The 6,616-nt window shown below is 41.9% G+C and overlaps 1 long non-coding RNA gene across 1 annotated transcript; it reads left to right on the top strand.

Moving 5' to 3' along the window:
- Positions 1–3,003: 3,003 nt before the first annotated feature.
- LOC120929146 lies at positions 3,004–4,255 on the top strand. Its single transcript, XR_005747350.1, has 3 exons — positions 3,004–3,282; positions 3,837–4,037; positions 4,121–4,255. It is a non-coding gene; the product is annotated as an uncharacterized LOC120929146 (long non-coding RNA).
- Positions 4,256–6,616: the final 2,361 nt, after the last annotated feature.

Genomic DNA, 6,616 nt, shown 5'->3' with positions numbered 1-6,616 from the left:
GACACAAATAGAGGGTAAATTTAATTCCCCATTAATGAACCTTAAAGAAAATCCTTATTTTGCACCAGGGGAAAATAAAATTGGAGGGAATTGGATTAAGGTTGACACGGTATATTTAGGGGATATTATTAAAGAGGGAGAGATAATGACCTATGAAGATCTGAGATCCAAAACGGATTTTTGGAACTTGGATGGGTGGCATTACTCCCAGTTGCATCACTTTGTGAGGCACCTCCCCCGTCCATTACGGACGGAGGCGGAGCTTACTCCACTCGAGAAGATTTGTAAATCCAAGAATACTAAGGGCACTATCACTAAATTATATGGATTATTGGTAAAGATAGGTTCACGGAGCGAAGCACCCTTTATAGGCAAATGGGAAAGGGAGTTAGGAATCACAAGAGGGACAAACAGTTACAAGAGGATTATGCATCTTACCCATTCATCCGCAATTGACATACGAACCGCCGAAACTAATTATAAGTGTATCTCAGGGTGGTATATTACACCAGACAAAGCAAATAAATATAAAGCAGATCAGACCGCAGAGTGTTGGCGGGGCTGCTCTGAAAGAGGCACGATGGCCCACCTTTGGTGGTTATGCCCAAAAATACAAACTTACTGGGACATAATTTTGAGTCAAATTAAAGTTATTACGGGTAAAGATTTAAAGAAAGACCCCTGGGTCGTGCTCTTTCATTGTAGCCAAGAGGGGAAAAAAAAATATAAGCAGTCTTTAATTCCTCATCTTCTAAACGCCGCTAAGAAACTTATACCCAAAAAGTGGCAGGAGACGGAAAGTCCACACGTTTGGAACTGGATAGACGAAGTGGAGGAAACGTACAGGCTGGAAGAGTTAAAAGATAGTCACCTAGAGACGAGTGGCGGACATAGGGAAAAATGGGAAAAATGGAGGGAGTATAAAAAAACATGGAGTTATGCAGAAAGAGTTAGGGCATGCTACTAACAAGCCATGGGCTGGCAACATGGAAATTATAACACTTCCCAGGCTAGGGTCGCTCCCTAGAGCGAGTCACATACTATTCATGATCAATGAACGTTAAAGATTGTTTTAGTTTGCGAAGGAAAAGTTTGGAGATTCCTGGGAGCCAAGAGGGGGGGGGGGGGCGTTAAATAATATAGGGCCACAATGGCAAGCTATTGTAATAACCCATTCCCGCTATTATTATAGTGTTGGCCTATATGTAAAAAAAAAAAAAAAAAAAAAAAACATAAGGTGCATAGTAAATATACCACACATGATGCAAACCACAAAATGAGACGTAAGACGCATCAAACCATGAGCCGGTCTCTAGGATTTGGAAAAAGCTGAGGTGATAAAAAAAAAAAAAAAAGAAGTACATTTAACATATATTTATGAATATATTTGCAACATATTTCTCAATGCATTCCGAAATATATGCACAAATATATTGAAATATATTTTTGAAATATATTGAATCTGGCCAAAATTGTAGCATTTCAAATATATGGCAATATATTTCGGAAAAATATATTAAGAATGTTTTTTTAAAATATATTTTAAATATAAATGTAAATGTACTTCTGAATGCAAAATTTTAAAAAAATACATTCCTATTACATTTTGAAATGCTGTGTATTTATATATTGTATTTTATATATTGTAGGCCTATAAAACTAGCAAACATTTGGGGAAAAAAACAATAACGCAGTACAATACACACAACTTTATTATCATGTAAATATACAAAAACTACAACACAGGGAATATAAAGTGGTGTTAACTGTGGTAAATGACATTAATGACATAAAAGTTTGTGGTATTCTGCTGAGGTTCCCTTCAGGTGATATTTCAACACCGCAATTTTTCTCGTAACAGCGTCACTGATCACACATTATGAAGTCCCAGGAAACTTTGCCAAAGTAGCAGCTTTAAAAAGTAAATGGAAAATATTAGACTTATTAGATTTTCCCTGTGAATCAAAAGCCATATAAGACCCTTTTCACACTGCAGCGCTGCTAAAGCTCCGGCGGTTTTGCAGTGTTTTTGTAGCACTTTTTAGACGTTTTTTTTTAAGGGAAAAAGTCCAGTTTTTAATGCGCTTTTAGGGTGCTTTGGAAGCACTGCCCATTAATTTCAATAGGCAGGTGCATTTTAGGAGCGCTATTTATAGCGCTCCCAACCCGCCCCAGATGCTGCTTGCAGGACTTTTTCTAATGTTGCGCAAGCGCACTGCCCCAGTGTGAAATTACTCATTGCACTGAAAGGGATGCAGTTTTATGAGCTTTTTAGAGGCTATTTCTAGTGCTAAAACGCCTGAAAACTGCCTCAGTGTAAAAGGAGTCTAACAGATGCAGCTGAGTAAATAAAACTAACAAAATTAAGCATGTATAAAAACATCAAAATATTGTAGACTTTTCAAAAATCTGTATAAAAATCTTCTTGCCTACAACTTGCCTTATTAGTTCAGACTACTACCAGACTGAGCAAGATATCTCATTTTGACACAACAGTCGAATTGGCTTACAGTCTACATGTCAAAGCTGATGTTTTCATAGGGTCTAACTGTACCTGCTTCTCTCCATCTGTCAGCCGCTTGGAGGCACCGCCTTAAAGGTTACTTTTTATTGAAGTGGTTGTAGACACAAGGGTTTTTACCTTCATGTATTCTATGCATGAAGGTAAAAAAAAAACTTATGTGTGCAGCAGCCCCCCTATACTTACCGCCCACTGAGCTTTGCCTTGCCGGCGGCGTTCTGCGATCATCCCCGTATGGCCGTGGCGGGCTGCGCGCGCATGAGGCGCCGGCGTGCGCGGCTCGCCACAACGTCATGCAGCTTGCGACGGGGGTGAAGACAGAGGTCGGGGTCCCCCGACCTTCCGGAGCGCCGAGGGAGCCGCACCAGGGCCGCTCGTGTAGCGGCCCTTACGTCATCTCCGTGATCTATGGGAAAGCCTGGAGCCAGCATGTGTTTAGCCCCCACTCATGGCCACGCCCACTGGCATAAAAAAGATAGTCTGCCTGTGAGTCAAGTTTTGATTCCAGGCAGCTGAGCATGGACAGCAGTGTTAAGCCCCCATTCATGGCCACGCCCACTGGCATATAAAAGACAGTCTGCCTGTGAGTCAAGTCTTGATTCCAGGCAGCTGAGCATGGACAGCAGTTCATTCCTTTTATCTCCTCCAACATTGGAAGCCTGGGTCTTCCCTGCACTGTCTGCAGCCTAGATCTGAATACTCAACAACAAGCTCTACAAGCCCACAATTTACCTACTCATATCCATTTAATCCCTTATCAGGTAACAGCACCCTTTTATTAGTACACTCCTATGTTGATTTTTCAACTTTCACTCCCCCCTTCTTTTTGTTTTCTTGTTTGTTTATTTATTTATTTATTTATTTATTTATTTTCATATATTTCCAACATTTTTACTATCACCATATGTATCCACATATTCTTTGATGGTCCACATAACATACACATTGTAATGTGTCTCACACATCCCCACCCATGGACACGCACTCTTTACCAGACTAATAAAGTCTCTTAATCACTTTTGTCTGCCAATGGAGCACTCTTATACTATTTTTATATTAAGTACCTTAATATACACATCAATTCCTTACCATTATTCATTGACTAGTTACCCCTTCGGGTCATCAATGAGTAGATCTAATTCAATAAAGAAGAAAAAAGGAAAAAATGTTTTTTTTTTTTTTTTTCTTTTCCAGATAAGATTACAAACCTGCTGCCAGTCCCTCTTTTTTATATACATGCCTTACCCACAGATAATCCTACACTTTAGCACAATATGCTATGATTTAATATTTCTAATTCTCTTCAATTACACAGGGCTAACCCATTGGGGGCACTCTGCAGGCACCGGCTCCCCTGATCCTCGGAGGGCGTCCACTGTGCGGCTCCTTGCAACCCCCCTGGGGTCTGTTTTGGTTTCCCTCTCTCCCCCATGGGGTTGTGGGTGGCGCTCCCTTCGGATTTTCTAACGGCTCTGCACATCTCTGGTCATTACAAAACCCACTTCATTCGTTAACGGTAAACCTTATTCTTGGGTCAATTTATGTGATTTATATTTATACTTTTTTGATCGCAAATTTATGTTATGTATATTTTTGTAGAATCAACCATCCCCCTGAAGAGACCACTTAGAGGTCGAAACGCGTCGGGGAACGCACATCACACAGCATAAAGCAATGTTGTATACATTTGTCCAATATTGTGGAATATGTATTGTATCACCAGATCCGTAAAGGGTTTTCTTGTAATTGTTATTGCATTTAAAATGTATGTTATTGACAACCATAAAATAAACCATGTTTTATTATATTACATTTGTTACACTTTTATACCTTTGCTGTCCAAAGCCCCGTGGGGTAAATTCCTTTTTCTACACGATTCAATCTTGGGGTTCGCAGCATTCTTGTCTCTTCGCTTATGTGTCTTTCCTCAGCCAACAAAATTTTTTTTGGGTGGATAAACACCCGTTCCCCTTGACACATTGAGACTTGACTTGAACTGTGTGTTTTTTCCGCCCTGTCATTAAACCCCTGCATCCCCACTTGCACCTTGACATTTATTCAAGGATTACTTATGGGTGTTTCTCACCCTAGATAAGACACCCATTATTTGTGGGACTAGAGTGAATGATTCCTTTCTTCTCTCTTCTCCCCACGCATCAGTAAGCATCTACCATGTACTTCTGAATTGCATTTCTGCTCAGACACCCACAGGGGTATCTGCTGGGGATCACACACGCATGGGTTTTCATGATATGGAATCAGCACACAGCTCATGTAAATATTTTTGATGTATAGTTCACATGCATTTTATGACACCGTTCTACACCATCATGTGCATTATTGCCATGTTTGCAACCAGTTTTTATTGTAGCCGGTCATCCGGGGAGGCCCCTCTGTGCCCCCGGGTGGGGGGGGTATCCGCGGTCCCATGGGGATTCCCGGCAAGGTGGTGGGGGGCGGTGGAGTGTTCCACATTCCCACCCCCCCCGTATGGCCGTGGCGTGCTGCGCGCGCATGAGGCGCCGGCGTGCGCGGCTCGTCACGACGTCATGCAGCTTGTGACGGGGGTGACAGTGGTCGGGGTCCCCCGGCCTTCCGGAGCGCCGAGGGAGCCGCACCAGGGCCGCTCGTGTAGCGGCCCTTATGTCATCTCCGTGATCTATGGGAAAGCCTGGAGCCAGCATGTGTTTAGTCCCCACTGTGCTGTCACGCAGCTTTTACTGTCTAGCAGTTATTACATGTTATGTTATTATGTTATTTGGTATGATCCTTACCCCCCTGCTGTTCTGACTAGTTTGGTTGCTCCCACCCACCATTTCCTGCTCTAAACCCCATCTTTGCTTAGTTGCTTGAAAAGTCTGCAGAGTGTGGGAGCTGTGTATCTTCATTGGAAATTTATCTATGGAAAAGCCTCTATGTTTATATCCTTGTTACCTTGAAGCATAAAGAAGCATTGGAAAAACACCTCTGGAGTCTTTATTCATTGAGTAAGCTGTCTGTTAAAGTCATCATTCAACCTGCTGCATACATCCTTACAGACTGGGTCTACAAGAAGCTTGTCACAGGTACAACCGATGCTTGAAACAGAACAGTAAATTTCCAGAAGAATCCATCACACAGCTATCTCTGCAGCTTCAGAAACGTGAGTAACCACGTGTGTGTGTGTGTGTGTGTGTGTGTGAAGAACAAAATCCTAACTCAGGATACCATCTTCAGGCTGTGCACTGAGAGTTAGGCCCGATTGTCACTGCTGCAGCCCCAGAAGCAATACTCTGTGTATGAAGCCAGCCTTCTACTGAATGCTCCATAACTGTTCACTGCCAGGGATTTTTGCCTTTATTGGGGAGCAATAAGTACCTTTTGAACTGCTAAAAGACTGTATCATAGCTTCATCAAGTCCCTAGGATTTATCATTGTCAAGCTGTTTTTGGTTGTGAATCCAATACCTGAATCTACTGAAATAACTGTGTATTCCTGCCTGTATAAAGTGATAGTGAGCTGAGCCATCCAGTCTGAAACAGTTGCAGCACTAGATGTCACAAATATCCAGCTCCTCAGTTCAATCTGCCTAATATCAGAAGTCACTACAGAGCTCAGCTCTGGCAGATTTGTAACAAGACACCAAAACTACAGCACTTGTCATTATGTCTGACAGAGATCCCACAGAGTCACCTGCATTTAACCAAGATAAAGCAGACTCCTTACTTCATTCTGCTCGTCCCGCTAGAGGCCCTCATCCGTCCTTGAAGGCAAGAGAGGTTTATGAAGCAAGTAAGGAAGAAACATCTAGTAACCTAAATGCATTATGGCATAATACTTTAAGTTGTATAAAAACCGCTAATGAAACTAGCAACAATCCTGAGCAATTGAACACTGCTCTCTCAAGGGTTAAGAAGGCATTTGAGAATTATAAAAGACTTTCTGAAAAGTTCTATTCCCTATTGTCACATTACAGCATAGAGGAAGCTGCAGTGGAATTAAAGGACTTTACTTCTACTGACCAGCAGAGGCATAGCACATATCTTGAAGCAAAGGCACAGATAGAAGGTAGATTAGCACAGCTACATGAAACTACATCCTGTAAATCTGCTTCTT

This window comes from Rana temporaria, chromosome 1 (assembly GCF_905171775.1).
Source record: "Rana temporaria chromosome 1, aRanTem1.1, whole genome shotgun sequence".
Taxonomy (NCBI): Eukaryota; Metazoa; Chordata; class Amphibia; order Anura; family Ranidae; genus Rana; species Rana temporaria.
The sequence above is the reverse complement of the archived record's forward strand: the minus strand, read 5'-3'. Positions and strand labels throughout refer to the sequence as shown.